Source organism: Lissotriton helveticus, chromosome 4_2 (genome assembly GCF_964261635.1).
Source record: "Lissotriton helveticus chromosome 4_2, aLisHel1.1, whole genome shotgun sequence".
NCBI lineage: Eukaryota > Metazoa > Chordata > Amphibia > Caudata > Salamandridae > Lissotriton > Lissotriton helveticus.
The window spans coordinates 115,459,623-115,483,533 of NC_136064.1; positions in this window are offsets into that span (position 1 = coordinate 115,459,623).

The window sequence follows — 23,911 nt, forward strand, 5'->3', positions numbered from 1 at the left end:
TCTATGTAGAATGATTTACTTTCTGGGGGTGAGACATGAACGAAATGCGGGTTCAAGAACATTTTATATTTATGGCGTTGTTCTAGAATGACACTAATTAAATCGGTACCTAGACCTCTCCATCTGTACTGGAGTAACTCGTTCAGGATATCATGTAACGGGCCTGGATCAGAATGTTGACCCTCATACAGAGTAATGAGGTGCTGAATCATATACATACCCACCAGTCGCTGCTCGGCTGGGGGCATTTCCAGAAACATTTGTGCCACTATTTTGTCTGGAAAAGTGGTAGAATCAGTAATCCATCGGACTGCTGACCGAACTATTTCTTGTTCATGCATGGTACTTAACTCACTATAACCGATTCGTGATTTCAGAATGTGATCGGTAGCTTGGAATACTTGTTCTAGGGAACCTTGTTCTGGTGCTGAATGATGGGAAATTGGCTTGTGTTCTAGACGTAAATGGCGATCTGGAAATCTAGGTTTTCCTACATACGCTATTCTGGCGGTATTCTCATCGTCTTCTTCTTCAGGATCAGAGGTACTTTCTTTCTCGCTTACTTGTGCTGCTTTACGCTGTTCGTGTATCTTTATTATCTCTCTACGGATTTTCTTGTACATACTTTCCATGGCACCAATGGTATTGTGCTTTCCTTCGGCTATATTATCACTCCACTTTGTTAGAGTTTTCATTTCTTCCGGGTCTTTAGACGGATGATCCTGTTCTCTTATTAGACAGTTAATTAAGAACTTTAATATCATGCGCTGAATCTCGGCTTTCCTTTGAGACATGGCATCACTAATACTTTGTGGGTCATCCCCTGTACGGATGAAACGATATATCCTGTCTAGATCTTCTTTCATATTCGGTAGGGTGACTAGATACTCGGTCACTCTCCTTACGCGTACGGAATATAAAACCATATTAAACTCGCCTGGAACTGGGTCATAGACACATTCGCCAAGGGTTTGCCTGATCTCTGCAACAGACTTATTACTTTTAGGAGTACGCTGTGATGCTTGAGCATGTAATTCGAGTGCTGATAAACGCTTGTATGGCGGCGGGGTTTGAGGAAGACCTCCTCCTGCAGCCCCTAAACTAGAATCATCAACTGATGCTTTTCGTCCTGGCAGGGTGGGTAATTGTAACGTGGGCTGGACTTGTATGGCGGGCTGACCCGGGGGGGCTGTTAAGGGCACCCCGGTGTCTGGGGGAGTAGGAATTACCTGATTTACAGGGACTGGCGGAGCGCGGACAGGATTTACATATTCAGGGACTGTGTCGTCCAAATAGGACGAGATGAAAATATCAGCTGCGGTCGGTTTGTGACATAGCTTGGTCGGAACTAACGGTGGCGGGAAATTACTGGATGCCTCCGGGGTCGCTTTTGGCAAGCCCTCGGCAAGAAGAGGATACATACCCTTAATAAGGGCATGCCTCTGTCTGTCTCTCTGTTCAGTTTTGACTTGTTCACCTATCTCGATTAATTCTCTTTCTTGGGCTCGTTCTTGGGATTCTCTACTTAGTTCTGACTTTCTGATTTCTTTTTCGGTTCTTTTATGAGCTTCTTTGCGCCATAGCTCGATGGCATCTTTCTGTGATTGTCTGGCTTTCTTTTTCCATAATGCCTCCTCTACTCTCATGATGCACTCGGCATCCCACGTACCTGATACGGGCCATCTATACTTTTCTTCTAGCTCCTTTGTATACTCTACCCATAAATCTAAATATAATATGGCGCTTATGCCATGTTTCTGATACATAAAGTGACCTGGACTGTCCCTAGGCGGGACGGGAACTGCTGCTTCCAGCAGACCCTTTCTAGTCTTTAACTGACGTAATTTTGAGAAGAGCGGCATGACTGGACTATAATCTGGACATAATACAATACACAATAAACACGATACTTATTCCCCATTCATACCACGACATTAAAATACATGAAGGACATTTAAAATAACAGTTCGAACAGAATACTACCTGGAAATACTGCGAACAGAACACTTGAAATTTCTCGAGAACAGAACTGACTAGAGCAGAAACTAGATGCACTGCTGAAACAGTACGAAACTTACCGGTCTCTTAAAGAGACACGTCAGGACCCGTATCCACCGAAGTGAACACTTCGTTTGTGGGACTGTGTACCACCAACCCACAGACCAGAGTCAATTAAATTGACCCTGTCTAGATACCACCCCAGTAACGGTACTCACCGGGCAGCAAGAACGGAAGGCCTCGGACTGGACTGCACTGCTACGACGATGACGACGAACTTCGGACTTCAGTTACGGGTGGACCTCCGGATACCTCGGACCTTGTACTCTTGGCTTGGGCTCTGGTCGGGACTCGCCGCGTTCCTCCACCGTCTCGTTTGGATGCTGGACCGCCTCCTCCGTCTTCTCCGTGGGTCTGAGGGATACTTGAGCAGAAATATCTGCCACTGCGCAGAAGAGTTCCGTCACGACTGCAGAGGGTCAGGGGGTCGGCGTGGCTTCACCGACGCGTGGGGAAAGGGCAAGTCCCTATTCGGGCGCCATTATGTGGTATATAAATAAATAATACCGGATCTATTTTTGAATGAATGAATGAATAACAGATAGCTCAATAAATAAGAGTCAAAATTCGAGGTAGTAGGAGTTTTGTAGGTTTATTACAGCATAAGGACAGGAACAGGACAACCTGCACGGAATAGGATGGCAAGCCTGGCAGCGCTGCCGTGGTCAGGGTCTAGAATGGCTCACCAACAGGATCGGGACTGGGAACACTTTTTAATAACAATACATGAGCATATATACATAACGCCAACACATAGCATTGCATTGCAATGGGCGTAGCAGTGGGTGGAGGCATGACGCGAAACAGTCGCGAAAGATAAGGGCTAAAGAGGGTGTAACTGGGTGTGCACATAGACATGTGATGCAAATGTAACAGAATATGTCATGAATGGGCGGAAACATTGGAGGGGGCTACCTAAGGAGCCGGGACCTCTAACCTGATGGTGCGCGCAAACTGGCAATGACGTGTTACTAGGAGAAGCTGGGGGCTATGAACTCTGTGCTAGGAGCAGAGACTAAAGTCTGGAGGGTCGGAGCGACATGTACCTAAACCCTATCTGGTATCTAATGTTTAGGGAACATGTTGATATAAACTAGAAGTCATGAGGGGAAAAGCTAACAGACTCTAAGGCTAGAGCATGCATTTATTCTACATGTAGTGCGTGATGAAGAATATTAAATGACCATTAAATACAGTATTTCTCTTAACATGGGGCCGAATAGGCTAGACAATGACGGAAACTATTGATGCAGTTCAGTAGCTTGGGAATGCAGAGAAGGAGGACTAAACTGATAGCTGGAATCATAACATAGTCTTGGCAGACTCAGAGGCAGAGCCAAGCTGCACCGGGCACTGCGAGGCAGGAAGTAAGCGAAAGGTCGAGGATACAGGTGGGGGCTGGATCGCTCCTCAGCGAGGGTTCGGGAGACAGGAGCTGAATCTGATGTCCGGGCCCTGTTGAGGCCTAGAAACGGGGACTTTATAATGAAATAACGTGCACACTGGGAAACGTGGCAAACTTAACTTTACATAGGCCTGATACTCATATTACTCATGAGGACTGGGAAATGACATACCAGAGGTGGACACAACTATAATTGCGTCTTGAATCGGACATGGGGAATAACATATGCATATTGGTCATGCACACATAACATATGATGGATGACACGTAGGGACATAGAACATGACAACATTTACTTTTCCACAGCTCATCTGACAAGATACGAATTGACACTTTTGCCTCCCCACATTACCTTGAAGAGGTGTGCGACTTTAAATCCAGCTACTTTATTGCCATATACAGTGACTCAGGCTCAGTCACAAGAATATCACGATTGTATCTTCCTTACTGAGGAACAGACAAAGGGTTGCGTCGACTTGCGAGATACGCCCCTTTCAGATGTAGATGGGGAACTGTGGGTTGATGGGTCCTGTTTGAAGTTACCAGATGGTACAACCTCAGCTGCATATGCAATTACAACACTTAAGACAGTAGTGGAGACAGCTTGCATACCACAGTAGTCGGCTCAAGCAGCTGAGCTAATAGCTTTAACACAAGCGTGTGAATTTAGCACTGACCTGCGTGTGAACATCTATACAGACAGCCGCTATGCTTTTGGAGTGGCCCAAGATTTTGGCCTACTCTGGAAGGAAAGAGGCTTTCTTACATCCCACGGGATGCAGATAATGCACGGGGAACTAGTACATAATCTTTTGACTGCACTTACATACCCAAAGAAAATTGCTATAATTAAGTGTAGTGCACACAAGAAAGTCATTGATAAGATAGGACAAGGCAACGCCTTTGCAGATCGCGTAGCTCGTGAGACTGCAATGCAACGAAGCACTACTTCCATGTACGTAGTGAAGTCACAAGCTGAGCAATGGCATGATGCTAGACAGGAAGTGCTAGATGTACAGAGATCTGCTTCGGTAGCAGAACTTGAGCAATGGGCCAAAGAAAAAATATTGGACTATGAGGGTTGTTGGTGCAACAAAGACATGGATAAGTGGAAACTGCCTACAGCCTATTTACAACCTGTGGTTCAAATGGCACATGAGCTGGCACATGTTGGAGCTCTAGCGATAACGAAATTGCTTACGCGAGTTTGGGAGCATCCTGAAATTCCCAGCACAGCTGAGAGAGTAGTACAGTCCTGTTTGATCTGTTGGCAGTATAATCCTGGTAAAGGGACACAAACTCCTACAGGAGGGTTTGCTACACCGACTGCACCTTTTGAAGTTTTGCAGATGGATTACATTGAACTCGAACGCTGGAATAACTTAAAGTATGTCCTAGTGGTGATATGTGCCTTCAGTAAATGGATAGAGGCATACCCTACAAAGGATAATACAGCTCTCACTCCAGCGAAGGTGCTTCTAAAGGAGTTTTTCTCTAGATATGGTGTTTGCAAACTTTTGTGGAGTGACAACGGACCTCATTTTATTGGGCAAATTGTTGATCATTTCCTAGAAGGATTGGGGATCAAACAGAAATTCCATGCAGTCTTCCACCCGCAATCAGCAGGATTAGTGGAGAGTTACAACGCTACACTAAAGCTGAAATTAGCGAAAATACTGTCTTCCACGTCTTTGAAGTGGCCAGATGCACTACCTTTGGCATTGCTGTCCATAAGATCGGTGCCACATTCCCGATCTGGCCTTACACCATATGAGGTGGTATTTGGGAGACCGATGAACATTTAGGGAGTTCCTAAGCCACGCCCTGTACATGATGTACCATGTCTTCTTATGAATGATTATTTAGCACAGTTAACCAACAGTTTGATCTCTATTCATCAACATGTTTGAGAAGCTCTTCCAGACAGATCCACAGATGAGGCGTAAAAACTCCATCCTGGATTCTGGAGACCATGTGATGGTCAAGGTCTTCGAGCGGTCGAACAGTTTGGAGCCGAGATGGAGATTACCAGAGCAAGTGCTCCTTGCGACGAGGACAGCAGTTCGAGTGACGAACAGGAAGGACTGGGTCCATAGCACTCACTGTAAGCGAGTGTCGCCTACCTTGGTGGAACTTGCTGTGCTGACTGATCATCAAGAGATCTTCGAAAAGGAGAAGGGCAACGCTATCTCACCTGACGAATCTGAGGGAGTCTTCCCAGCCCACACGATTTCTGGGGCATCGCGATACCAACTGAGACCAAGGAAAGACCCTGCATTGTCGAAAAGGACTGGTTGAGCTACCGCTCTGGGTTGGTGAAACGGAGTGGCGATGTGGCAAGGGGGGGATCGGTACTGCGAAGTGACACCCGTCTTGGCCCTCAGTGAAGAAATCAACGGCTGCCCAGGGATAAGAGTTCCAATGATTGTTTTTGACAACAAAGTGATCATGGCTGCAGAAAAATCAACTGTTGCTAAGATATGTAGTAAGAAGATCATTTGTGCCATAGGATTTGTTGTTGCTATGGTGGCTATGGCAGCAATAACTTGGGTTGTTGAGAATGTGGATCCTGCTCGACAATTGCTAATTGCCACTACTTCTGCTCCAGTTGAGCACCACTATTTTACTCTTCCCTACCATGAGAAGAAGCATTGACAATCCTACCTAAATAACGCCTTCATCCTGATGTTACATCATATGCATAATGCCACAAATACCACCGATTGTTGGGTGTGTGGGAGGATACCTGCTCACCAAAAAAAAGGGGGTGTGCCTTGTATTCCTCTTCCCTTTTCCCATAATGGTTCATGTCATGTTTGGTTTGTCCTTTTGATTGCTTCAAATAAAGCGACAGTTGGAAGGATTAACTATCATCTTAATAAAGCGTGTTACCCTGATGAAGATGGTTATCCGCAAGCTAAAGGAACTAAATGGGAATGGGAGGAGTATCGACCGGACAATAACTCTGTACCATATGTTTTCACAAACACTAGAGCTCTCAAGAACAATGGACCATTTGTAATTTCTTTGACCAGAGCTAAAGCAGATTTATGTATAGAAAGTAATGGAACAATTCCAGTAGGACGGAGTGAATGTATTTTGACTTTAACTATTGAAGGAGCTGATAATTGTAGTTTTACATTGTCACATAACACGTATTTTGTATGCGGTAATAATGGATATTATCAACTCCCTATTGGATGGTCCGGGGTATGCTATGTATCATTTATTTTGCCCACTGTGTTCTTGGACCCTCCATCGTATCATCCGGACTTGAAACTGTACAACGATATCTCCAAGAATAGATACAAAAGAACAATAAGTACAGATTAGGTTGATCAGACTGACACCACTTTGCAACAATATGTCGATTTTAATTTAGGGTTGTTTTTCTTTGTGGGTGCTGCGCTGAACAGTAGAAAAGTAAGCAGATTAACTTGTGTTGAGGAAGCTGTTACCAATCAGACAGCAATGGTTTTTGGAACATTACAGAAGAGCTACAAGTTGCGAGGATTGTAGCACTCCAGAATCATATAGTACTTGATGTGATTGTGGCTGATCGAGGTGGTGCATGTTGTATCATCGGCAGCAGCTGTTGCGTATTCATACCGGATCACTCACCTTCAGTATATGATGCAATTTTTAAACTACATAAGATTGCTGCGGAGATTCACCCAGAGACTGGTACATGGACTTTTTCGACCTGGTTCTGGACACTCTTCGCCACTTGAGGCTGGAAACTCTTGACTATCTTATGTATACTGCTGGTGATATTATTTACATGCTGTGCATGTATACAATGTGTTCATATGCTTTGCTCCATGTGCATCACTGCTTGTACACCAACTAAGAGAAATGTTGCAGAAATGAAAGCACAACAAATGCTAAATAAAGAGGTCACTGAACTGATGAGCATCAATTTACAGGATGCATATTTATATTACCCCAGATGAATGAATGTCTTCAGCTAACGCTAAAAGGGTTGTCTGTTGTAATTTGCATTAGTGATGAAAAGCAGTGAGACTCCCAAGACTTTCGATATTGCTTGGTGCAAACCACCTCTAATTCACCCTAACATTAGCGATCAAAATAACGAGGCAGGCGCTGGTAATTGGAAGGCGAAGAACAGGTTTATTTCTCCAGAGGAGAACACATCACATCAGACACCGTGGCTACCGTCAGGAGGTGCTCGAACTGCATCTCTGTGGCATGGCCTTTTATATGCTTTTTGTCAGTTTATTACTGTAGTATGTTGGTCCATACATACACATAATGATGTAGCCGAGGCAGATGTAGATGAATAAAGAAGTTGGTTTATTCAGCCATAAGTAGATTTACAGGAAGTATAGATCAGGAACAGATAGTCTTAGTGTGGAACAAGCAGCCCCACCAGGAGCAGCCTCCTAGCTGCTCAGCCCATCTTTAACTGCCAACTCTCCAACCAAGCACCCAAGAATTCCATACATGTCAATCACACCAACATTCTTACCTGGAACACTCACACTGGCTGAGCAGCTAGATGCATTGAAATGCAGGAACATAAATATACAACCCAGAATACTACAATGACTTGGTCAAACATTCCTGGCATCAGTTTATTTCATAGTCAAACATCCTTGGAATCCCCGCCTCAAGCTAGTTCCCACACTGACCCAGCAGCAATCTTCCCTTCACCCATATCTAACAGATGATCGCTATCTCGCAGCTGGACATTCCGACAGGATCTAAAAGTAAGTGGGATAAGTCAGATCTAATGGTTCGTGTCTTTGATTAGATCAGGTCCCTTTGTTGGTGAAACAAGCCCTGTCGTGTGCGGGTAATAAACCATGTCCACAGGGGTTGGTTAGTGCCTGGGACCGGATTGAGTGGCCAGGTGCAGGGAAGTGACTCCGGGGCATTATCATGCTGACAAGGTTTTACGACCCTGGTACATGTGTTCAGGCTTGGTCAGAGCACGGGGGGATGATAGCAAGGTAGGGGTGGCTCACAGGTGACAAGCAGAGTATGAAATGGCCGCGATGTCTAAAATGGTTGCTGCTTACGGGCACGTAAAGGCCCTCACTAAGCAAGATGGCGCCGGCAATGTTCATATTTGTTGTTTTATTTTCTACAGTCCTCCCTTTGAACATAGTCCCGCCAGTTTGCTAGTCTATTTCAATGTCCATAATGTCCTGTTTCTCTCTATCTCTTATTACTCTCATCTTCGTGAGCTCAGTGCCAATAGTCTTAGGGTGCAAGCAGATCAGGCAAATAGAGCACAAAAGTGGTATACAATGTATCCCCAAACAACAACCACATATTATGAATATTGGAACCAAGAGGATCATCAATATTTTCCAGCCTCATTCTTTTAAAATGCCCCAAAACCAGCTTCCAAGTGTCCAAGTCTCTGACTCCTGATGGATTTCTGACGCCAGCCTGTGGAGGTGTTCAATTGCCTTGAAAACAGAGGGTGAGTTGTCAGGGACGTAAGTATAGCAACTGGCTCAGATGATGCGACATGCTCCTCCACGATCCGCTAGTATCACATCTAGAACAATGCGGTTCTGTAAAGCCACCAGGCGGACCACCTGAAGCTCAGCTGTGTTTTTGGTGAGTATGCCAGCAGTGACGTTCAAGGCTGTTTTAACTGCTTGAGTTAGGTGCCGGATGGCTCGGCTGTTTGCCATCGGACCCCATAGCCGGACGAGTCCTTCTGCTGCGTCGAGGAACTGTGATGTGGCGGAGTCTGCTTGTTCTGTATCTTTGGAACACCTTTCTCTGTGGTGATCTGCAGGTGCTGTGTAGGTTGGAGGCAGAACAAAAGCGATGTACCACATGCTCCCCCAGCCTTTTGGGAGCCAGGTGTAGGCTTTGGTGACACAGATGAAGTACATGTTGGGTGATGCAACAAATGAAGGGGGGTCAGCAGTGATCAGAGTCTTCTTTATTTGGCAGGAGCTGTGACCCACGATCTTAGTCCCATGGCCTTCGATGCAGACAAGGCCTGAGACGTTCACCACAGATAGGACCACTGTCAGAGTTGCGGCAGTTCCTTTCTTTAGACAGGAAAAGGTAGGTCTGGTGGGATTGTTGTACACTTGCATTTCAAATCGTTCTTTGGCGGGAATGTTCATTGGCAAGGTTGCGTTTGAAGTCAGAGGGCAAAAGGGAGCGGATGTTCTTCCCATTTTGTTCAGCCAGAACTCATTGTAAAATTGTTTGATTGTCCCATCGGATGTGGCGTTGTCTTTGTAGCTCTCTTGCAGGAGCATTAACCAGGCGAGGCAAGACCCATGAACAGAAAAGGGTGAGGGGATGAAAGAAATGGAATGTTCAGTGGCATGACGTTGCAACCCACAGATCCAACAGTTCGTGGCATTTGCGGCAAGATTGTGTTGGTGCAATAATTGTATGAATGAATTATTCCAGAATTCTTTGCGTCGTTCTCAGAGGCATGGTGACAGTGACACCAAATAGTGTTCTTTCTTGGTGGTGGGTTGCATGGTAGGTGACATTGTTCTGTATGCAGGAGTACTCTCTTCAATGATCCAGACAGTGACCATTAGCAAGAAACTGGCGAGAGATGCTGCTACAAGTGCTATTGTCTTTGTGCTGTGCAATTTGGCAGTTTTGGAGTCTTTTCTGCAGTTCTTCGGTCTTCTGGGTTCTTCCATCACCTTCAAGGAGCTTGTTGACTCACAGGACCACATACTTTCGTCTAGCGTTTCTCCTGGTAGCATTTGTAGTGTTAGCTACCGATCTGAGAGTTTTGACTCAGTTAGTGGCCTGCTTGTCCAAGCACCCTCCTTTCATCAACCTAGAGTTGTACCCTTTCTTGGATGGTACTGTGGGGTCGGGAAACTCTGCCAATTCAAGTGTCTCTGTGTTGGACCTGGCCTTGTGGCGTGGTACCCCCCGTTCCTCAGCGCCCCGTTAGCTCAGCCCAGCACCCCGCAACCCCTGGTCGTCCCATCCCCTGTCCGCCCCGCTCCCTACATGACCCTACCAACGGACGACCATCCCTGCATGCTCCTCCCGGTACCGGGCGCCCAGAGCCTGCATCATCCCACAGGGCCACCGGCCGCCATTACCCTTCCCGAGGTCCCTGACTCCCTAGCCTTGGCCTGACCCTGTGCCCAGCGAAACCTAGGCTTCAGACGCGCCATGCCCGGCTGGGGGTAGAGGGCTCCCTGAGTGAGATAGGACCAAAGAGTTTCGATTGCACCTCCGGCCTCCCCTGGGAGATGAGTTTTTCTCATACCTCTGGCCTTCCCTTGGGGGCTGGTTTCGATCGCACCTCTGACATCCCCGAGAGCGGGCTCCAGACCCTGCTGGGCGTCTGGGAATCCCCGGACTCATCTTCCAAAGGATCAAAGGGCCAGCCGACAGACACTCCGGCGACCAGCCCAGAGGCATGAGATATCCGCCTGCGAGGGTCCGGACATCAAAGGGCCACGATGCTATATCAAGGCCCGCCCAAGAACTAGCGAGCAGTTGTATCCTGGACAAGAGAGCCCTGCTGATCTGATCGCGGCTCAACCCTTGTGGAGAAGACTGGACGTTGGAACTTAGCGAGCCCTGCTGACGCTGTCGTGGCTCATCCTCGTGAAGAAGGAACTGGAACCTCGGAGCCCTGCTGACCTCGTTGCGGCTCATCGTTGAACCTCTAAGGACATTTCGCTGAACACCCTGAGCCCTTCCGACATCGTCGCGGCTCCTCAAGAACTGACAGACACTCTGTTCACTCCGATCGAGCCCTGCTGACCTCGTCGCGGCTCAAGGAGTATTCGGGTCCGGCTGGTCCATCGACGCTACCAACACAATCTGACTCGAGAAGAAGTGAGTAGAGTAGCCAGTACGACCTCCATCTCCCGTATCCACTGGCTCGAGGATTGAGAGCTGTGCGCAGGGTACGCTTCGTACTGGCCTAATATTGAGACTGTCCCGCCACCCTATTCCTTCCAACCGAGACTTTATGATCCCTCGATCGCTTATCAATACGTGTTCATTTTGCCTCAAATTCTACTGTGTGATAAAGAACTTGCTTACTGAAACCCACGGTGTGGTGTCCGTTCATAAGTGTGGTGTGAGCTCAGTGCGTACTATCTTAGACCCGGAGTCCTCCTCGGCTGTATTCCAGGGAGAGGTGGGTCACGGAGTGATCGGGAGAGCATATCCTGGTCCTCTGGGATTGCCCCTTCTAACATTGGTGGCAAGCGACGGCATAAGAGCCTACGTCTAGAGATTGTACAGTAAAACGACTGCCACACTACCTGAACGAAGACACAAGAAAAGAGCAATCATGAGTTCCACCGGAACGAGCTAGAAGCCCACATTCCAAAAAGACCTGTTGGAGGACTACACCCACAGAGAACTAAAACAATTCTGCAAGGAACTTCACATCGCTACCACAGGTTTGAACACCAAGGAAGACTTCCAGAAAGCCCTAACAGCCTGGGTGGATTCCGGGGCTCCCCTCCCCCCACCAGAAGGAGATGGTGGAGAGGGGGGGCCACAGACCGAACCCAGCGCCCAGGAAGGTGAGAGAACCGACTCCCAGGCCCGGAGTCCCAGCACGGAAAGGGGTCTGTCACCAGAGGAGCTGACAGACCGAGAGCGAACCCGAATCCATGAGCTAGAACTAGCACGCCTCAAAAAAGCGGGAGAGCTCAAGCTGGCCGAGAAAAAGTTGGCCGTCGAGCAATTACGCTTACAGGGAGAACTAGAGGAAAAGATGCTCCAGAGGGAGCATGAGGGAAAGAAACTCCAGCTCAAGCACAAGCGCAGCCTAAAGGAAATTGAGCTGAAAGCACGGAGTGAAGAGACCCGACCACCGGGGAACTGTGAAACCCCTTCCCCGGTGGAGGCGAAAGTACACATCCCCAAGGATGTAGTAAAAGAGTACTACAAGGGAGACGACATCCACCAGTAGTTCAAAGGATACGAGGTCGCCATGACCGCCCACCGGGTGCCCGAAAAGGATTGGGGGGCCGGGTTGTGGGGACGCTTCCTCAGCGAGGGAAGAGACACCATGCTGGACCTGCCCTCCACCGTCATGACCTTGTACACACATTTGAAGGACGCTGTGCTGTCCCAATATGGGCTCACTCCCGAGATATATCGGCAACGGTTCCCACTGCAAGAAGCTTCCCGGCACCACATGGGTAGAATATGTGAATTTCCACAGCCGGGCCTTGGAAGGGTGGATCAAGGGCAGCAAGGTTACCCCCTTTCGAAGGACTATTCGACTTAATCGCCTATGAACATCTATCCACAAACTGTTTTGTGGAACTAAGACAGCACCTTCTGGACAGCAATTTGACAGACCCACGGAAGCTTGCTGTCGAGGCCAATCGTTGGGTGAACACCCGAGTCCCTAGGAGGCCCGTGGGGGACTATAGCCGAAATGAACAAGGAGCTTTACGCCAGAGAGGAGGGGAAGGTCAAGGTAGGCAGCGAGGGTCCCAGTCCGGGCCCCAGCGTAGCCCCCCCAGAAACCAGTCCGGAAGCTCTCCTCCCATGACTAGGGCAGGACCCCCTTCAGCAGACAGGGACCCCGAGCCAGCATAGCCTGCTACAGATGTCAGCAACCAGGGCATTATGCCAGTGATCCCCAATGCCCCCCGCTCAGGAAACCCACTGCTGCGAGTCCTCCCGCGTGCCAGATAGCCACAGTCCCCCTAGAAGAGGAAGAGATAGAGGACCCAGAGGGGTGGGAACCCACAGCCATGTCTTTAGTTTCCCTCGGGATACGGAGATGGTCCCAGGAGCTCCCCTGCCCGACAACACTGAGAAGTACCGCCAACAGGTGACCGTCAACAGGCACCGCATAGGGGCCCTCCGAGACACAGGAGCAAGCATCACCGCAGTGCGATGTCACCTAGTCACAGAAGACCAGATTATCCCCCACGCCTCCTGAAGGGTGAATTCAGCCGACAATTCCGTCTGCACCTGCCGAATAGCTCAGGTCCTGTTTGAGTGGGGGAGGGGTCTCCGGTGACTTACGGGTAACGGTCCGCGCCGACATGCCCGTGGACTGTTTACTGGGCAACGATCTGGAGAGCTCCCCGTGGAAGCAGGTGGAGCGAAGGACTCACCTAGAGATGGTGGGCCTGCCGGAATGGGCCTGCGTGAGCACACGAGCCATGACTGCCAGAATGTCCACCCCCGGGGGGGTGGAACCAGATAGCCCTAGCCTGGTCTCTGAGGACCCGGAGGTCAGCGAGCGACCCGAGGTCCTCGAACTACCCCCTTGCGAAGAAATTGACCCCGACGCAGGCCCCCTAGGCCCTCCCGTCCAACAGACCCCGAACTTGGACGACCTTCCTGAGTTAGCCCAGTGGCGCCAGGAAGGAGGACCTTCCCGAGAGGAATTCTGCCTGGAACAGACCTCCTGTCCTTCTGTAGTTGGGCCGCGGCAGCAGGCCGCCGCCCAGGCTTCCGGCGACCAGTCCGGCTCCCATTTTATCTATTGGGAAAATGGCCTCTTGTATAGCAAACAGAAGTCCACCGAGCTAGGATCAGCCCGGGTGCTGGTGGTACCCCTACGCTTCCGCGGCTTCCTCCTGAACCTGGCCCATGATGTGCCCCTGGCGGGACACCTGGGACAGGACAAAACCTATCACCGCCTGGTCACTCATTTTTATTGTCCCCGTATGTGCGCCGATGTGGAGACCCACTGAAAGTCCTGCCCCACGTGCCAGGGCAAGGGGAAGAGCGGGGGAAGAAAAAGGCTCCTCTCCAACCCTTCCCCGTTTGTCAGTACCCCTTTGGACGGGTGGTAATAGACATCGTGGGGCCCCTGGACCCCCGGACCTCCTTAGGCCACCGGTTCATCCTCGTCTTGGTGGGGATCATGCCACCCGGTACCCCGAGGCCATTCCCCTCTGGACGGCGATGGCCCCCGTAGTGGGGCGGGCCCTCATGGGGATCTTCTCCCGGGTGGAATTCCCGAGAGAAGTGGTGAGCGACCGAGGAACGAACTTTATTTCCAAATACATGAAGTCCCTGTGGCCACAGTGTGGGGTGACGTACAAGTTCACCACCTCATACCACCCCAAGGCAACAGCCTGGTTGAGCGATTCAACCGTACCCTCAAGGGAATGATCATGGATCTCGAGGAGCCCCTGAGGCGCAAGTGGGACGTCCTCCTACCCTGCCTCCTGTTCGCCTCCCGGGAAGTCCCCCAGAAGTCCTTGGGGTTCAGCCCCTTCGAGCTGCTCTACGGGCATCCCATCCGGGGACCCCTCAGCCTGGTCAAGGAGGGTTGGGAAGCGGCACCCACGGGTACACCCCAGATGTGTTTTGATACATTCTGGCCCTCCGGAACCAGACCCGGAGGTTCCGGGAGCTTGCCGAGGCAAACCTCGAAGCAAGCCAAGGAGAAATGAAACGTTGGTATGACCAGAATGCCACTCTGGTCGAGTTCCAGCCTGGCCAGCAGGTTTGGGTGATGGCCCCGGTGGAACCTTGTGCCCTTCAGGACAAGTGGACCGGGCCCTTCAAAGTGGTGGAACGCAAGAGCCAAGTCACCTATCTCATAGACATGCAGTCTCCCCGGAACCCCTTGAGGGTCCTCCATGTGAACCGCCTCAAACCCCACTTCGTTCGGTCCGAGTTGAGTTTGATCCTCGCCACCGACGATGGAGCAGAAGAAGACACGGAGCCTCTCCCCGATCTCCTCAGTGCGAAGGAGAAAGATGGCTCAGTAGAGGGAGTGAGTCTCTCCTCCTCCCTCACCCCCGAGCAACGTGAAGACTGTCGCCAGTTACTGGGACAGTTCTCTGACCTGTTCTCTCTTGTCTTGGTGCGTCCACGATATGGACACCAGAGACAGCCCTCCGGTACGGCACAGAGCCTACCGCGTCCCTGACCGAGTCTGGGCCTGCATCAAGGCCGAAGTCTCCAAGATGCTAGCCCTGGGAGTGGTCAAGGCCTCTGACAGTCCATGGGCCAGCCCCGTGGTCCTGGTACCGAAGGCAGCCGCCCCCGGCACTGTTCCCAAGCTGAGGTTCTGTGTGGACTACCGCGGGCTCAACGCAGTCACCAGAACCGACGCACACCCCATTCCCCGAGCAGACAAGCTCATTGACCGCCTAGGGTCTGCTCGTTATCTCAGCACCTTCGACTTGACCTGCGGTTACTGGCAAATCGCCCTCACGGAGGGGGCCAGGGAGAGATCCGCTTTCTCCACCCCGGATGGCCACTACCACTTCCAGGTGATGCCCTTCGGGATGAAAAATGCCCCCGCCACCTTCCAGAGGCTGGTTAACCAGGTACTGGCTGGGTTGGAGGGATTCAGCGTCGCATATCACGATGATATTGCGGTGTTCAGCTCCCACTGGACCGAACATCTACAACACCTCTGGGAGGTGTTGATGGCCCTGCGTCGGGCGGGCCTCACCATCAAAGCCAGCAAATGTCAGATCGGACAAGGATCAGTGGTCTACCTGGGGAACCAGGTCGGGAGCGGCCTAGTGGCCCCCCTCCAACCCAAGATCGATGCAATCATTGCCTGGGAGGCCCCCACGACCCAGACGGAAGTGCAGGCTTTCCTGGGGCTCACTGGGTACTACCGAACATTCATAAGGGGTATGGCAGCATCATAGTCCCCCTCACAGAATTGACCTCCAAAAAGCAGCCGAAGGAAGTCAACAGGACCCCCGCCTGCCAGAAGGCGTTTGAAGCGTTGAAAGTCGCCATGTGCACTGCCCCCGTATTGCAGGCCCCCGACTACTCCCGAGAGTTCATGGTCCAGACGGATGCGTCCGAGCGTGGCATCGGAGCGGTCCTGTCTCAGATGAATGAAGAGGGCCTGGACCAGCCAGTGGCATTCATTAGCCGGAGGTTACTCCCTCGAGAGCATAGGTGGAGCACCATCGAGCGGGAGGCCTTCGCGGTGGTTTGGGCCCTCAAGAAGTTGAGGCCCTACCTGTTCGGTACTCACTTCCGGGTCCAAACCGACCATCGGCCCCTCTGGTGGCTAATGCAAATGAGAAGAGAGAACCCCAAACTGCTACGTTGGTCCAGGGGATGGATTTCACTGTTGAGCACCACCCTGGTGCTGACCATGCCAACGCGGACGGCCTGTCCAGATTCTTCCACCTCAGTGAAGAGAACCCCCAAGGGGATGGGTACTTCTCTCTGCCTGCCAGCTGGGGGGGACGTGTGTTGGACCTGGCCTCGTAGCGTGGTTCCCCCGTTCCTCAGTGCCCCGTTAGCTCAGCCCTGCACCCCGCAACCACTGGTCGTCCCGTCCCCTGTCCCCCCCGCTCCCTACATGACCCTACCAACGGACGACCATCCCCGCATGCTCCTCCCGGTACCGGGCGCCCAGATCCTGCATCATCCCACAGGGCCACCGGCCGCCATTACCCTTCCCGAGGTCCCTGACTCCATAGCCTTGGCCTGACCCCGGGCCCAGCGAAACCTAGGCTTCAGACGCGCTGGGGGGTAGGGGGCTCCCTGAGTGAGATAGGACCAAAGAGTTTCGATTGCACCTCCGGCCTCCCCTGGGAGACTGGTTTCTCTCACACCTCTGGCCTTCCCTTGGTGGCTGGTTTCAATCACACCTCTGGCATCCCCGAGAGTGGGCTCCAGACCCTGCTGGTCGTCTGGGAATCCCGGAACGCATCTTCCAAAGGATCAAAGGGCCCGCCGACAGACATTCCGGCGACCAGGCCCGAGGCATGAGATCTCCGCCTGCGAGGGTCCGGACATCAAAGGGCAACGGTGCTATATCAAGGCCCACCCAAGAACTAGCGAGCAGTTGTATCCCGGACAAGAGAGCCCTGCTGATCTGATCGCGGCTCAACCCTTGGGGAGAAGACTGGACTTTGGAACTTAGCGAGCCCTGCTGACGCTGTCGCGGCTCATCCTCGTGAAGAAGGAACTGGAACCTCCGAGCCCTGCTGACCTCGTCGCGGCTCATCCTTGAAATCTAAGGACATTCATTGAAACACCCTGAGCCCTGCTGACGCTGTCGCGGCTCATCCTCGTGAAGAAGGAACTGGAACCTCGGAGCCCTGCTGACCTCGTTGCGGCTCATCCTTGAACCTCTAAGGACATTTTGCTGAACACCCTGAGCCCTGCTGACATCGTCGCGGCTCCTCAAGAACTGACAGACACTCTGTTCACTCCGGATCGAGCCCTGCTGACCTCGTCGCGGCTCGAGGAGTACTCGGGTCCGGCTGGACCATCGACGCTACCAACACGATGTGACTCGAGAAGAAGTGAGTAGAGTAGCCAGTACGACCTCCATCTCCCGTATCCCCCGGCTCGAGGATTGAGAGCTGTGCGCAGGGTACGCTTCGTACTGGCCTAATATTGAGACTGTCCCGCTACCCTCTTCCTTCCAACCGAGACTTTACGATCCCTCGATCGCTTGTAAATACGTGTTTATTTTGTCTCAAATTCTACTTTGTGATAAAGAACTTGCTTACTGAAACCCACGGTGTGGTGTCCGTTCATAAGTGTGGTGTGAGCTCAGTGTGTACGATCTTAGACCCGGAGTCCTCCCCGGATAGGAACTCACGGTAGGACTCGACTGTATTCCAGGGAGAGGTGGGTCACAGAGTGATCGGGAGAGCTTATCCTGGTCCTCTGGGATCGCCCCTTCTAACACTCTGTTTGTGGGTAGCAACTCAGGGCTAGTCGATCCGTCGTCAGGAGCTCTTCTTGGACGTCCACTTCCTCACAGGTTGTCAGTGTTGGGGACAGTGATGTGCGTGCAGCCAATTTCGCTTTCCTTCCACTCGAAGAGCAGTTCAGGTGGCGATCAAGACTTGCCAGGGGCCCGTCCACCTGGGTTACAGACTCTTCGTCAGCACGAAGTCTCCAGGCTTGATATTATGTCTCGGGCCCCTGGATACGTCTGGTATGGCTTGCTGCATCTGTTGGTGGATAAGTGTTAGTTTGTTCGTTAATTTGTACAAATAGTCGGACATTAGTATGTCCGGGACATCATTAATGGAGATGGCTTTGGTGCCGCCCAAATGTTCATAGGCCTGCTGAAGACTACTTCGTAAGGGGTTAGTTGGTGTTTGGTTGGGGTGGAGTGCATTGACAGCAATGCCAGTGGGAGGGCGTGGGCCATTTCAAACCAGTCGTGGCGACTAATTTTGCTAGCTTCATTTTTAGCGTGGCGTTGTGTCTTTCTACCAGGCCCGCTGACTGGGGGTGGAAAATGGCATGAAACTTATGCTTTACCCCCAACACTTTCAGTATGTTCTGTATAACTTCTGTTATGAAGTGGGGGCCATTGTCGCTCCATAAAATTCTACAAAGGCCATATCGGGGGAAGAACTCTTTCAGTAATAGCTTTGCAGTAGCTAAGGCGGTGTTGTCTCGGGTGGGGTAGGCCTCCACCCATTTTCTAAAGGCGCACACGATCACTAGTACGTATTTTAGACCATGGTACCTCTGTAGCTGGATGTAATCCATCTGGAGGACTTCGAAGGGTGATCAGGGACTCCATACCCTCCCCGTGGTACTACGGTCCCTTTCCCTGGGTTGTGTTGCAGGCATACTATGCATTGCTGTACTAGGCGTTTTGCTGATTCTGCTATCTTGCTGTTATGCCATACTCTGGTGATCAGTTTGGTCATGGGGGCAGATCCTATGTGTGCGGGTAAATGTGCCATGGTCAATATGAGGTTTAGATAGGCATTAGGTAGCAGCCATTTCTTTCCGTCTTTTGTCCTCCAGCAGCCTTCCTCGTCTCTCAGTCCCACCCGAGCCCATTCAGTCAGTTCGTCCTGTATGCCTGTCGTTTGTATGTCCCTTACAGTGGTTCTAGCGTCAGTCCATTGTTCTGCTTGTGACCTGGTCACATACATTCGTGTCGTGGTTCTGTCCTGGGCTGTGGTTCGGGCAGTAATGTCGGCTAATGCGTTTCCCTGTCCAATGAGGTCGGTCACTTTCTTATGTGCCTGGCATTTAATCACTGCTAGCTGCTTGGGGAGGAGGACTGCTTCTGACAATGCGGAGACTAGATCTCCATGTAGGATGGGTGTGCCTTGTGAAATCAGGAACCCTCTTTCTGTCCACAGGAGCCCAAAATGGTGAACCACCCGAAGGCGTACTGGCTGTCGGTGTATATGTTTACTGTCGTACCAGCTGCTAGAATACATACTCGTGTGACGGCAATGAGCTCTGCTGCTTGGGCGGATCGTTGGGCAATGCGGGCTGTCTCTAGGATGGTTCGGGCTGTGGTGACGGCATATGCAACTGAGGTCGTGCCATCGGGAAGTTTGATGCACGAGCCGTCCACCCATAGTTTCCCATCTGGCTCTGGAAAGGCAGTGTCTCTGAGATCCACTCCACTCTTTGTTTGTTCATCAGTGAGGGTCACACAATCATGCAGTGGAGCAACACCACGGTAATTTTCGGATAGGGGTAACAATGTGGCTGGATTGAGAGTGGTGCATCGCTTCAGGGTGATGTGTGGTGCTAGCAGGGTCAACTCGTAACCTGTCAGTCGTGCCCTAGTCAAGTGTTTTTAGGGTTTTGGTCTGGTTTAGTAGCGTGCTGACTGCATGCGGTACTAACACAGTGATTGGATTGGAGAGCACTATTCCTTCGCTCTGGCGTATGGATACTGCTGCAGCTGCCACAGCGCGCAAGCACGCTGGCAATGCTCTAGCTACTGGGTCAAGGGTGGCAGAGAAATATGCACAAGGGCGATGTTTGTGACCAATTGATTGCACTAAGAGGGACAATGCATATCCCTCCCTTTCATGTGTGTAGAGGAAGAATGGTTTGGAGTAGACCGGGGTTCCTAGAACAGGTGCTGAACAAAGGGCATCTCGCAATTCTTTGAATGCTGACTGGCATTCGGGTGTCCAGGGGAAAGGTGATGGGGTGTCTTTGGCTAGAAGGGAGGGAAGGGGTTTGACAATTAGGTTAAAGTTCCGTAACCACTGTCGGCAGAAGGAGGTGAGGCCTATCAGAGAGCTGTCGGGTGTGAGTTTCCTTCCTTCTTTCGATAAGAGGTGACCTAAATATGTTACCTGTGGTGGCTGTGACGGCTAGTGGAGTGGTGTCTGCTGCTAGGAGGATATCGTCTACATACTGTATCAACATCACTCCGTCTGGTAATTGAACGGCATCTAACTGTCTTTTGTGCGCCTGGCTATAGATGCTCGGGCTCTCGGTGTACCCCTGGGGTGCTCGACAAAATCTAAATGAGTGGGATATTAGAGTGAATCCGAAAAGATAGCGACTGTCTGGGTGAATGGGTATGCAGAAGAAGGCATTTTTTAGATCAATAACGGTGAAAGTGGTAGAAGTTGACGGAATAAGGGTCAGGATGGTGGTGATGTCAGAAACTACTGGGTACTGTGGTACTACTATTTTGTTTACCTCCCGCAGGTCGATGATGAAGCGTAGGCTTTTCCATCTCCCTCTCCCTGTCTCTTTATGATCGGTAAAATAGGACTATTACAAACATTGCTCATTACATCTTCTACCACACCTGCCTCTAGTAGTGACTGTATGATTTCGGTCAAGGCTTTCTCGCCCTCTGGCGATATCTTATACTGGGGTATTTTCGGTACGGTTGCGTCTTGTCGTGTTGTAACATGTACTTGGTCAATCATCATTCATCCTACGTCTGAATAAGCCCTAGCCCACAGATACGAGGGTAAAGTGTCTAGTAGGGATATGTCTGTCTCAGAAAGGGGATACATGTGTTGGGATGGATTATCTCTTGGGTGTTGGTGATTGTCATATAAGATGACATGTACTCCGTCTGGCGAACATCTGATAGTCGCACGGAAATGCTTCAGTAGATCGAGACCCATAATGGCGTCTGGAGTGTTGGATGAGAGAAGGAACGTTGTGTCGATAACATTGTTTTCAAGTTTGAAGGGGATCGGTCTGGACAAAGGGTTGGTGGAGTGCGTACCGTCAAATCCTATTGAGGTTATATGTGAGCCAGACAAGGGTGCCCTTGGAATCAGTCGTTTGGATAGCACACTACGTGTTGCTCCTTTGTCTACCAAAAATGGTGACTCTGTGCCCAGGGCCTTTGCGGTAACATAAGGGCCTTGCTGATCAACATAGAGCTCGACTGGATCCCTCCCTTGCCCATGGCTGTCCTATGAAAAGTCATACATGTTGTCGTAATCTGTCTGTTGACACTGGTTCTGTCTAGGGCGGTCAAATGCGTTCACTCTTCCTGGCCTTCCTTCGCTAGCTTCACTTGCGTATCCTCTCCCATGTCCTCTTCCTTCTGTTCAATTGTTTTTTCCCTTATCCCTCTGCCCCTACTATCTCCTGATAAGGCTGGGCATTGGGATTTCCAGTGTCTGTATTCTTTGCAAAATGCGCATTGATCCTGTCCTAAGTCCTGGCGTCGTACATATGGTGTCAATGAGTCATTTCTAGGAGGCTGTACTCTAGGGACATTCTGTTGGTATCCTCCTTTATATTGTTCCCGTCCTGTATTCACCCCTTGGAGTTGGGATATCATTACTCTTTCCTTTAAGTCCTTCTTTTTCTTTTCTGTGGCTCTGTCATTCTTGTTTTTCTGATGTTCATATTACTGGGCCATTTGGAGAATAGCCGCTGTCTTAGAGGCTGCCCAACTACTTTCACTAGTTTGCAATTTCTGTGTTACCTCCGGCAGCAGTCCTTTGACGTAATTTTGCACGAATAAGTGGTGTCCGGTCGCTGTGGACATGTCCTGTCCACTGTGATCGGAGAACACTGTTTCGAATCTCGAGAAATACTCGGAGACATCCTCTTGTGGTTTCTGGTGGCACTCTGTTACTATGGACCAGTCTTTCTTTTTCTCTGGTATCAGTGTTTTTACCTTCTGCACTATTTTATCAGGGAGGTCCAATAGAGCTTTAACTGTTTTTTGGCCAGGATTCCGCTGTTTATCTAATGTGCTGAGTTGTTCCCAGGTATGACCGAGCAATTCTGGGTGGTCTAGCCTCCTAATCTGCTTCCACACATCGGCTGGCAAACATAACCCGAAGAACAAGTCAATGTCAGCAAGTGTCATTATTGTGGACCCCAGAGCAGTACCTAGTTCTGTGTAAAAGGCGGTGGGATTCTTTCGCAAATCTAGAAGAGATTTACGGAACATCAGGATGTCCTGTCTGTCCCATGGCTGATACACCCAATTGTAGACCACCCTTCCTTTCGCATCCTGGTGGTTTATGTCATCATTGTTCCCTTGTTCTCTAGGGGGGACCCAATAAGGGGCAGCTTCTTTTATTGGCATCATGGTATCCGGTTTTTCTATCGGGGGCCCTGTCATTGTATATGTCTTATATTTAACTACCCATCCTTGTTCTATGAGATGGCGGAATACCTCTAGTGTGTACGAGAAGAGTTCTGCTACATCACAGTTATTTTCATCTCCCGTATCTACCTTTCTATAAAGAGCCATTAGTCGCTCGGGCCCTACCTCTCTGTACTTTTCCTCATAAGCAGTGAGTGTGTGGTAACAGAGGCGTACAAGGAAAGTGTTGCTTATTGTTTTCGACATAGGAGTTGCATATGTCAGTTATATACTCTTCGGTCTCTTTCCTATCTATGAGCGTTTTAACTATTTTATCGATACCTGCTCGTTCGTTTTTACTTAATCGTGGGATCCTCGGCAACCCTTTCTCTTTTGATTCAGCTTCTACTGACCCGCCTTTTGATGAGGCATTAGGCACAAGAGACTCTGTTGGTGCTGACGCTATGGGAGTCAAGGCAATGGTGCTGCCTTCAACTACGCTTTTGGATTCCTGACGTTGTATTACAGGATGTGAAGGGGCATAAGGAAGTAGCATGTAAATGATCGGAGGTCCTAATACCAAATCATCATCTACTTTCTGTTTAGTTGGTAACTCAGGGTAAAGAGTCGAAGGCGTTCTAACAGGGCACTGGCCTGATATTTTCGATTCTGGTTCATTTCTGTCAGTCTCTCTTTCTTTTATATCTTCTTCTAACTTTTTACAAGCTTGGTGAGCTGCTTTTCTCATCTCTTTATCTAGTCTAGCTTTGTTTCTTCTCTTTTGTTGGGTTGCTTCTTTTTGCCACAGACCAAAGTTGTCAAGCATGGCTGGCGTAGCTTTTTTTTTGTGGAGCGCTATTTCTAAGATTTCTATTTTAGCGAGATCAAAAGATCCCATCAGTAGCCACTGATTTACCCGGTCCTTTCTCGTGTATTTGTGCCATAGTTTGATATAAGCAACGATGGCTACTCCATATTTAACATACATGTCATTGTTAGGTGTACCTTCCGCGGTGCTGCATGACTGACCTCTAACAAACGGTCCGGTCCAAAACAATCAAACAATTTTGAGAAGACAGGCATGACGTACAAGCGGTCATTATAAATATCTCAATAGGTCGTGGACAAAGGTCCGCACTACCTGCCCTTCGCTGCCTGCAAAGAGGCAATATTCCTATTCTACGTTGTTTGCAAGCAGGGAATGTCTCAATTACTACCAATACCTTCAAGAACGG